Source organism: Capricornis sumatraensis, chromosome 21 (assembly GCF_032405125.1).
Source record: "Capricornis sumatraensis isolate serow.1 chromosome 21, serow.2, whole genome shotgun sequence".
NCBI classification, from domain to species: Eukaryota; Metazoa; Chordata; class Mammalia; order Artiodactyla; family Bovidae; genus Capricornis; species Capricornis sumatraensis.
Window position 1 is genome coordinate 19,707,823 of NC_091089.1, and position 11,437 is coordinate 19,719,259.

Genomic DNA, 11,437 nt, shown 5'->3' on the forward strand with positions numbered 1-11,437 from the left:
ATCATGCTAGATACTTACTCATCTCTGTGGACAAAGGTAGGAGTCTTTGAGTTAAATTCTAAGCATTCTCTGTTTTAAGCACACCCTCTGGATGGAAGTATTCAACAGCTACTTGGAAAGTCAAATTTGGGTGTTAAAGTGGTCCAATACAGATTTAGAATAGTTCCTTGAATAAAGAAGGCATTCATAAAGCAGAGAAAGTAGGGTGTAGTGGGCTGAACAACACCCCGATCTTATCTGCGTTCTAGTCCTTGGAACTCACCAATGTTACCTACTATGCAAAGAGCCTTTGCAGATTTGATTAAGTTAATGCTCTTGCAAACATGAGGTTATCCTGATGTGCTGTAGGTGAACTGGTAATAAGTAACCTGCCTGCCAATGCAGGAGACAAAAGAGACCTGGATTTGACCCCTGGGTCAGGAAGACACCCTAGAGGAGGGCATAGCAAACACTCCTATATTCTTGCCTGGAGAATCCCCATGGACAAAGGAGCCTGGAGGGCTACAGCCTATGGACTGTAGGGTTGCACAGAATTGGATACGACTGAAGTGACTTAGCACACTGTAAATGTCATCACAACTGTTCTCAGACAGAAGCAGAAGAGGTAACTACAGAGCAGGAAGTTATGTAACAATGGAAGCCAAGATCAGAAAGATGCAGCCACTAAGCCAGAGAATGCTCGCAGCCCCTGGAGCATGGAAGAACCAAAGAACAAAACACCTCCCAGAACCTCTGGAAAGAACCAGCCCTGCTGACACCTTGAATTTAGCCCTGTGATAACTAATTTCCAACTTCTGGCCTCCAAAACTACAAGAAAATAAATTCCTGTTGTTTTGAACCACTACATTTGTGGTAAGTTTTTAGAGCAGCAATAGGAACCTAGCACAGCGAATATATATAATATGATAGAAGCACATATAGAATATGGTAGAAGGAGAAGAAAGACGAGATTGAGAAGGAGTAAGAGGAATCCGTAGTGTTCAATGAGTCACAGAAATTAAGGGAGAGGTTTCAAAAGAATATCCAGGATTGAAACGCAGACCGAAATTCTATACATCTCAGATTACAATTTCAAGGTGCAGAAGGGAGCAGAGGGTACGGGTGAAGGGGGTCAACTGTAAGGACTTTTAAATTGATTTGGTTTCCTTGCTCATATCCAAAAAGAGGTTTGAGTTTTCAATATATAGGCCCAAGGTCAACTCTCTTCTATTCCCTGATGTTCAAAGGAAAATATTTTTCTATGTATCTTGCTGGGGTTTAAGCTTTTCACATGCATATTTCGAGGCAGCATATAATACAGTGGTGCTCTCACTGGAAGATTTCCATATCAGCTGCAGGAAGCTGGTGAGATAGCGGGCTGAAATACTCAGGTAAACTGTTGGTTTCTCGGTGTCATTGTTTGAAGTTTCAAGAAGTTAGAATACAATTTTGTACCTAACTGACTAATTCCTTTCCAAGCCTCTGTATTTTGTAAAATGATGGTTTTGATATATGTGTGTGTGTGTGTGTGTGTGTGTGTGTGTGTGCATGCACATTGTTCAGTGATGATATGACAATAAATGAATTTACATAAAGTCAGCTTCATAGATCTGTATGTGAAGTTGTCCAGTCTCCCTACCTGATCTGACCTTGGGACCAAAGAATGTTTACATCAGTGATGAGTCTATCAGTTCTTGATGAATCACAATGCTTGCTATGTTTAATCATTGCTGATAGTAACAGCTGACAGCAAAACCTGAATTATATTTAATAGAAGAGAAAAAACATTTTTTTACAAATGACTGTTTTTGCATATGGATGGAGTGAACTGAAGGTTATTCTGTGTATTTTTATAAAGTATATGAAATTACAGAGGCTGCATTTATTTCCTTTTGAAAATAAACCCTGAAAATGCTTCCTGATAAGCCCTTTAATTTAAAATACCAGAATGTAATATCCTTTGACTTTATAGTATAAGAACTGCTTGTCCTAGCATCCCTTAGGAGTGAGATTCTCCCTCATAGGTCAAAAAATTATTTTGATTGGGTAGAAGGTAGGGGAGAGTATTAATGTTTGTAATGCTCTTAACCATTGAAGATGGGAAAGAACAAGCAAATTTTGTTTAAATATCATGTACTTCCTTCACTATACAATCCTCTTGCCAAAGGAGCATGTACTGAGCTCCACTGGACAATTGTTTGGATTTTTTTAACAGGAGAAACCTTCCATTTCTATGTATATAACTGGGAAATGATTTTCTTTGCCGAAACAAAGCAGAGCAAAGCAACACTTCATCACCAGTCTGAACACACAAGCATTTTTCCTCTCCATAAACGTCTTTAAGGTGCTATAGATTCCTCTGCAAACCAATCTGATGGGTTGCAGCTGAGGATGCTTTCAGAAGGCATGTGACTGTGTAGATGCAGTAGCTTTTATGTAACCATGGCAACAACAAGCTTCTTCTCTAGTGTCTTAATTTGGGAGAGGGTAGGGAAAATAGCCAGAGAAGGCAATGACAACCCACTCCAGTACTCTTGCCTGGAAAATCCCATGGACGGGGGAGCCTGGTAGGCTGCAGTCCATGGGGTCGCTAGGAGTCGGACATGACTGAGCGACTTCACTTTCACTTTTCACTTTCATGCATTGGAGAAGGAAATGGCAACCCACTCCAGTGTTCTTGCCTGGAGAATCCCAGGGACGGGGGTGCCTTGTGGACTGCCGTCTCTGGAGTTGCCCAGAGTTGGACATGACTGAAGCGACTTAGCAGCAGCAGCAGCAGCAGCAGCAGCAGGGAAAACAGCATGGGACCTGATAGGAACTCCTGTTTCAAGCTGGGAAGGGAAGGGGTAGCTATGGCTATGATATGTAATTTGTCCTTTTCATACCACATGTTACAAGGGTGGACCTTGGACAGCTTTTCCTCTTTTTCCTCCTTGTCTCTCGTCCATTCTTCTACACTGGTTTAAGCTTGCTGTGACTTGGAATGACACTCACAGGCACACAAGCTAAGATTCTGGGTAGAGCTGTTAGTCCTAGCCCTTCCTCTTCACACTCCTCATGTTTATAATGTTCCTCTCTCCAAGCAAACATGACCCAAATCTCCTTTGTGACAATCACACTTAGGTCCTGCTTCCATGGGAACCCTGTTATTCAGTGACTAAGTCCTGTCCAACTCTTTGAGACCCCATGAAATGCAGCACTCCAGGGTTCCCTGCCCTTCACTATCTCCCTGCTGTTATTCAGTCACTCAGTTGGGTCTGACTCTCTACGGCCCCATGGACTGCAGCACATCAGGCTTCCCTGTCCTTCACTATCTCCCAGAGATTGCTCAAACTCATGTCCAGTGAGTCAGCGATGGCATCCAACCATCTCATCCTTTGTTGCCTCCTTCTCCTCTTGGCCTCCATCTTTTCTAATGAATCAGCTCTTCACATCAGGTGGCCAAAGTATTGGAGCTTCAACTTCAGCATCAGTCCTTCCAATGAATATTCAGGGTTGATTTCCTTTAGGATTGACTGGAAACCCTGAGTACCTGTAAATCACCTCAGTCATTAATCCCTCACTCAATTTTTTCCTCAGCTTTTTAGCTGGTCCATACTCTCCTAGCATCATCCCAGTTTCTCAGATTATCCCTCCTGACTAGGAATTGAGCAGGACCCTCTCCTACACTGGCAGATTTTCCATCTTTCCCCACTGAGAGGTGTTTGGTAAGGCAAAAGTGTAGCTAGAGGATGACAATCTTATTTCCCAAATTATGGCTGTTGCACTGCCTTGCTGTGTGTGGCAGGCTTGGGAGCACGGTTTGAGAGTTTCATGGGTCCTGGAGGTGCAGCTGTCCTTTCCTGGAAGCCAGCTCTGGCCAGTGGCCTGGGAAGTGGGCTTTCTGGGGATCTCAGCTCCCTCTTATTTCTTCACATCATCATGACTGTGCCACCACACATGCCTCTCTCCTAAGAGAACACAGGAACTAAAACAAAGCTCCAAACGGCTTTTGATCAGTTTTGTGTTTCAGCTTCATTAACTGCCAAATATTTGCGCTGAAATGGGAGGCTGTGGTCAGTCTGTAGTTTGTTCATCCACGCTGGACCTCCTTCAGCTCCATGGTAGATCTCCTATGCGTTATCTGCTCTGGAAGCAGAGAAGGATGATGACTGTCTTGGGTCAGGGACAAGGAGATCCTGGGAGGAAGGAAGAGGCCACATCCTTCTTTTATCTGTATCACAATGACCTTTTAAGGGAACTTCACTTAGAATAGAGAAGCAAGAGGCTAGAAATACTGTGAATGTTGGTAAAATTGGTGCTGGGTCTGACAGTGGATGGAGAGGACAGAGGCTTCACTAGACTATGATTTCCACCCCAGCAAAGTGGTTTTCCCTTTAAGGGCTGAGTTAAGTGGCTTCCTGGGGTGTTCAGCCCCAAATGCTATTAACCCATATGTAGTCAACTGGGATATTTCTGCATCATACCAATATTCTCTTGGTAACCATTTTATCTAAAATGGAACATTTCCAAAAGCTGATTATAAGCATGTGAAAGAAATCTTAGCTGCTATTTTTTCAAACTTCAATCAATTCACAGGGATGATTATATTCAACTATTGAGGGAAGGGTTGACGTAATCTACCCAAAATTGTTCCTGAGTCATCGCTGAAAATGTTTATATCCACAGACTGATTCTCGTCTTGCGGTTCCTTTTCCTTTTAATTAGCAATCTTCCCCTCTTGTGAGTGTATGTATGTGTGTATGTGTTTCCTTTTCCATCCATTTAAAGTTTCTATCCTAGAAAAGACTCCTACAAACAGTAACTGCTGTTTCTGTTGAATGGCGAAATCAACAGCACAGCAAGTGTGGTTCTTATAATGAGGTGAGACCTGTTGCCTCTTCAGTCTCATAAGAAATATTTGAACACACAGATATTTTTAAATGTTAGGAAAGATTGAGTGAAAAAGCATATTGACTCCACCTGTTACACATTAGGAAGATTCATTTGATTCTGTGTCAATCTATTATTTTTAGGATCATTTTAATATCCATTTTCCCTTCTACTGCTTACTTGTCCCTGCTCCTTTATTTAGACTGTTTGCCATGCAAATAGTATTTGAGCCTTACTCAGCCTTATGTGGTGATTTTAAAATGTTTTAATGTTCCATTTGACATTCCCACTGGTCCCATTTCTTGTGCTGAAAATGTATTAATTCCCATATCAATATATATGTATATACATTCTTGCCAGTCAGGGGTATAAAAAGATATTTCTTGTGCATATATTAGAGAAGTCATTATAAGTAGAAGACAGAAGGTGAGAGGGAAAGGAGGGAGATAAAAAGAGCCAAGAAGAAAATGAGAATATGAAGCAAAAGTAATGGAAGTAAGAGAGAACTCCAGAATACAGAAAGTACCAGAAAGATGGAAGACATACTCAAGTTAAAGATGGAAAAATAGTGAAGCATACTCTGACAGGGAAAAATGCACAGCAAAATCAAATAATAATGAAACAAATTATTAGAAAAAAGAGAGAAAGAATCAAATTAGAGACTGAGGCAAATCACAAAGGAAAACAGAAAAGGAAGTAAGCCTTTGGTACTGGGTCATTTCAATTTAACTGAAGTGCTCTGATTTCCGTTACTATCAGGCACATTTTTTCTAACTTTATCAAAAATGTTATACCCCAAGTATTATTCTTATTAATGTTCTCTTCATTTCTGCAGGAGGCATAAAAATAACTGATGAGTGTGGGAACATAAGCTGTGTGGTTAGTGAGGCAGGGGTGATAATTAGAACATGCTGTACTATGCAGTAAACAAAGCTATTATGAACGGGAGAGTTCTTTATAGAGTATTTAGAAAGAGGATGGAAATAATATACTTTCCCTTGACTGGCTTAAAAGCTCAGCTGGTTTCTACCCTCAGGAAAAAAAAAAAAAAAAAAGGCTGTTGGAGTTAATTGGCCAGTGGATTTGGAATCTAGTTAAATGTAGTCACAAATATTATTAATAGATGCATTATTCCATATGAATTTCTAACTTACATGATCCCTTACCTATTGAAAACTTCATTTTCTGAGCTAAGTCTCAAAAATTTCATGAAGCTAAATTAATGAAAACTCTGTGATTGTTGAGCTCATGTTTGAAGAGTTCCTTTTTTTTTTAATAACCTGTAATAGTTCTGATTTACAGTTCTCAAAATGTGAAATACTATTTGTAACCTCTGATTTATTTTGTACTTCACTTGCCACACTCCCATTTATCAATGCAATTAATTCTCTGATTCTGGAACTATTCTCCATTGTGCAAGCATGCTCAATCACTCAGTCATGTCTGCATCTTTGCGAACTCATGGACTGTAGTAGCCTGCCAAGCTCCTCTGTCCATGAGATTTTTTAGGCAAGAACACAGGACTGAGTTGCCATTTCATCCTCTAGGGGAACTTTCTGACCCAGGGATCTCACCAGGGTCTCCAGCATCTCCTGCATTGACAGGTGGATTCTTTACCACTGCAGCCCTGGAAAATCTATTCTCCACTAAATCAATCCAATATAATTATATGAAAATATTTGCAAGAAACATTTTCAAAGCTATATCAGATTTATTAAATATTTTATAATGCACTTTCTCTCTTCTTCCCCATCCCCAAGGAAAGCTTAGTTATATTAAGAAACTCATGTTATACTTTGCCTTCTCATCTAAGTCAATTGATCATCACCCATATTTTTCATAATACAAATTCTTTTCAGCTACTATAAAACATTATACTTATTGTCCTTCCTAAAAATAGAAGAATTCTTTATTAAACTAAAAGACCCTAATATTTCAATATTGTACATAGTGCTTTTCATGGTAAATATTGCTTAATCACATTTTGGGGTTAGTCACAATGGTCTGGGGATAAAGTGATGCGTGTTTGTGCTTTCTATGGCCACACACTCTGGAAAAGAACTGTGAAAAAAGCCTGATTACTGATACAAGAAACTGTATGCCAAGTAGGGAAATCCTGGATAACACAGGAAAATAAGTAAAGTTATGGATGGCCTCATAAGATAGGGTACACTTTACCTGTATGTGAAAACAGGGTCCAGAACTCAAAGCAAATTTTTAGGTAAAGACATTGATATATTGCCTAGTGCTGATACTTGTAAGAAGTAGAGAAATTCTGTCTGGCTTTGTTTGTGCTCATGTGCCCAATACTGGCCTTGGTTCTAGGAACAGGAAGAAATAATTGTTCTTATCTCGATGGATTTGGTGATCTATCAGGAGTGGTGGAGATGGGCTCATAAGCGACCAAGTCTGCTGAAAACTGCTGCAGCTATAGTCCAAGGGCATACAGAGGAACACAGGTCCAGAGCGTGGGCAACAGGCCACAAAGGACAAATGGCCTGGTGAGTATTCACACCTGGCAATAGTTTCTGAGCTTGTTTCCCTGCTTGCCCTTACAATCCATTCTTCAGAGTGATCCTTTTGGAAACTTAAGGCTAATAATACCATCTATCACCTCCAGATTCTGAAGAAGCTTCCATTTCATTTTAAACACAATCCACAGGCCTTGCCTGGTATCCACACACCTGTGATTTGGCCTCTGACAACTTCCAGCCTCATGTCCATCTCCTCCCTTCTCCACTCAGGGCCTTCTCTCCTCTTATATCTCCCCCAGCTCGTCCACACCTTTGGACCATGCTCTTCATTCCTACTGTTCTATCTACTTTCCTCTTACTTCCTATAGGGGTCTGTTCAAACATCTGCTCAGAGAGGACTTCCCTAAACAGACTACTGAAGACAGACTCCCTCTTTCTCTTCTTTCTCTATCACTAAAATTGCTTTATTATTTTCCATATAATTAATTACTTCTTGATGTTATACAACTTATTAATTTACTTGCTTTCTGCATGTTTATTTTCACCAAAGTATGTAAACTCAGTGAGAGCAGGGATTTTATGAGTCTTTTCTTCTAAAACATCCTCTGTCTGCAATGTTGTTGTTACTGTTTAGTCATCAAGTTGTGTCCAACTCTTTTGTGACCCCATGGACTATAGCCTGCCAGGCTTCTCTCCATGGGATTTCCCAAGCAAGAATACTGGAGTTGAGTTGTCATTTACTTCTCCAGAGGATCTTCCCAACCCAGGAATTGAACTTGCATCTCCTGCATTACAGGCAGATTCTTTACTGCAGAACCACCAGGAAAGCCCTCTGTCTAGAATACTTTATCAAAAAAAAAAAAAAGAAGAAGAAGAAGAAAGAAAGCCTTTCAATAAATATATGCTTTAAATAAATAAGTAAAGAAAAATGGGAAATAGTCCTAAGGGAAAGTGTAGTCATTGTCTAAAAATAAGCAGAAACCAGAATTTTCACTCAATCTGAATCACCTTTCAAAAACTGAAACTTTCCTCCATTAGTCTTTCTGGTCTCATAAGGCAGGACTTTCAAAGATATTCAAGCAAACCCTAAGTTCTCATGTGTTAAGAAGAATTCCTTCTGTAGAAAAGTCCATGCCTTAGACATAAGATTGGTTTAAATGAGCTCAAAATACTTCCAACACTAATAATTCATGATTCTATAGACAAAAATACTTAATCACAGGAGACCTATGTTTGAATACAAAGTATTTAAAACTGTTTCAAAAAGTAATAATGTCTTGGGTCTGAATCTTTGTGATAAATAAAAGTGGATTCAAATATATTTGTGAAATTTGAAATAAATAAATTGAAATAAGCTTCTTGATAGAATGAACTTAACTATGTGAATTGGTATCACTAAGCTTCAAAGCAGGAATATCTTTTGCAGTATTAACCAGATTAATTTGAATGTGAATATATTTGGTTACAGAGCAACTTATATACTTTAGGAAATATTTTTTTTTTTAATAAAACAGTCAGTTAGCAGAACTTGGCAAATGTGTGAAGTGCTTAGAATTTACTTTCTCTGTCCTACCTCTCTTTTCTGAGTCCCTTTCCCCCTTTTAGTACCCTTTTGCCTATAGCAACTCAGATCTGCAAACTTCTCTGAACTTCACACATCATGGAAAACAATCTGACAAGCATTTTTCAAAGTTTTCACTAAACATAATCTAAAATAAATTGTTAAACTTATTCTATGTGATGGTGGTCATATTTTAAAATGACTTAAATAGTAATAAAAATAACTGCAATTTTTAAAATAAAATTCTAAGTGCCTTCACCTTTAACCTTAGAGATAAACAGTGCAGATATGATCATCTTTATAGGATAGAAAAGGCTCAGAAAGAGAAAGTGGCTCCTTCTTTTCCCTGAATTACTAATGATGGAACCAGGACCCAATGTGAATATGTTCACCTTAATATTCAGTGCCAAAGATGCCTAGTAAGACATCATCAAGCATTGTGGCATCAGTGTAAGTGGTGGTGCCTGATGATAGAGGAGGTGTGGACTGCCTCAGGGTACTTGAAATAAGAGCTCAACAGAATATATCTTTTAATAAAGTACTACTGAAACTGTCCCCTAGCCCCATCCCCCAAGACTAACTGTGTAGAAGAGTGAGAAGGTTGATTTCGCTTCCAGAGAGAAATGTAGTGCCAGTCAGTGGGGAGAGGTCCCATTTCCACTTGTTTTTCTTTCCCTGCACTGAGTCTGTTTGCTATTCTTCTTCTCCATTGCCATCAACAACATATGAAACAGACAAATTGTGTCTTTAATAGGGAAGGCACAGTGGAATTCGAATTTGGGAGGCTTGCCAAACATCTCCTCTTTCTGAGCCTCCACTTAGATTTTTTTTTTTTTTTTTTTTTTTTTGCTACCAGCCATAGAGAAGGTCAGGAGAAAAAGGCATGATGATAAACTCACTTGTAAAATTGTTCTAACAAAGCATCTGTGAGCTACTGCTTGATCAAAATGACAGACATCAATCAGAATAATAACTTCAAATATGAGATTTTCAATTAGTGAGTGAACATAAATAAACGTGTCTGGAAAATCAGCATAAGGGATTCTAGACAGAGACAGCCCATACATAACAAGAGAGGGGCAGGAAGCAGGGAAAAGCTATACAGTTTGGCAAATGCAAAAGAGATCCCAGAACTCAGGGTCAGAAAAGACCTAGAGAAATCAGCTTTCGGATAAACGAAGGCCTATGCATTGTTATCCTTGAGTGATGCTTTTGAGCACGTATATTCCTTGTTAGAGATGTGCAAAGAAGACTAGCTTCCATCTACTGCTTAATATCACTTCCCAGATCCCCCTAACCAAATCACCTGATTTCACAAACTCTCAAAATAGAAGGTCTAGCACTCTTGAGGGGATATCCTTTAGGGGTGGAAAGGAGAAAATGGAACGTTACAAAGGCCTGAGAATTTTCTGAAGTGTTGCATTTGGCTTTTCAGCTAACTGAATAATCCAGAGTTTAGTCCATGGTATCTGACACCAGAGTAAAAAAGTGATTAACACAACTAGGACAGGCTTACTTTTCAAGCATAAACAAGGAAGAAGAAAGGAGGAGATGCTTGACTGGCTGTATGCCTCACAGACCAGTGTAATTATAATAACAACAAAATAAAACCTTGGAAACTCTATGTATATTCTACCTTTCATTATAAAGCCACTAAGGTCTTTTCAAACAATAACTCATTAGACTTTACAATACCCTTGTGAAAGAGTTGAGGATGTATATGTTACTAGTATTTTGCATTTCTATTGTATTTTCCCTCTAAGGAGATGGAAGTGGGGTGGCTTGAGGTTGTAAACTAGAAACCACTTCAAATTGATAGATGGCTTTGAATTCAGGCTTTGTCATGGCTTCAGATGTGCTCTTTCACCATGAAAAATATTGTATTTGTGGAGAGGAAAGAAAGAGAGGTAATGAGTAGGCATCTGCTTTGATGGTCCCTCGATGGCTCTTTTTTTCTCATATCTCTGTACCCAGTTGTTCTGAGTTCAGGCAATGAACACTTGGCCACATTGAAGGGAGTCTCAGCCCAGTTTCCCCATCTTAAAGAAACAGAAGTTTGACTTTCAGACACTCCTCTATCATAACTAGTTCAGGGCCTCTTAGTATGCCTCTAGTTTCTGGTGACGTGAAAGTGTTAGTTGCTCAGTCATGTCTAATTCTTTGCAACCCCATGAACTGTAGCCTGCCAGGCTCCTCTGTCCATAGAATCCTCTAGGCAAGAATACTAGAGTTGGTAGCCAATCGTTCTCCAAGTGATCTTCCCAACCCAGGAGTCAACCCCCCATCTCCCTCATTAAAGGCAGCTTCTTTGCCTTATGAGCCACTAGGGAAGCTCTAACATGATTCTAGAATCTCCTGCATTGCTCTCCTCACTCAGGAACTCAACTCCATGACCGATATTCCTAAGCTGGTAAAGTCAGGTAAGGACCTAAAAGACTTTAATTATAACCACCTTAAGCCTTCTGCTTTCAATCTAATGAAGATGTCCTTTTCTTAAACAGGAGACTGAATTAAAGAGTCTTTTCCAACATACAGGTTCCCTAAATATTTC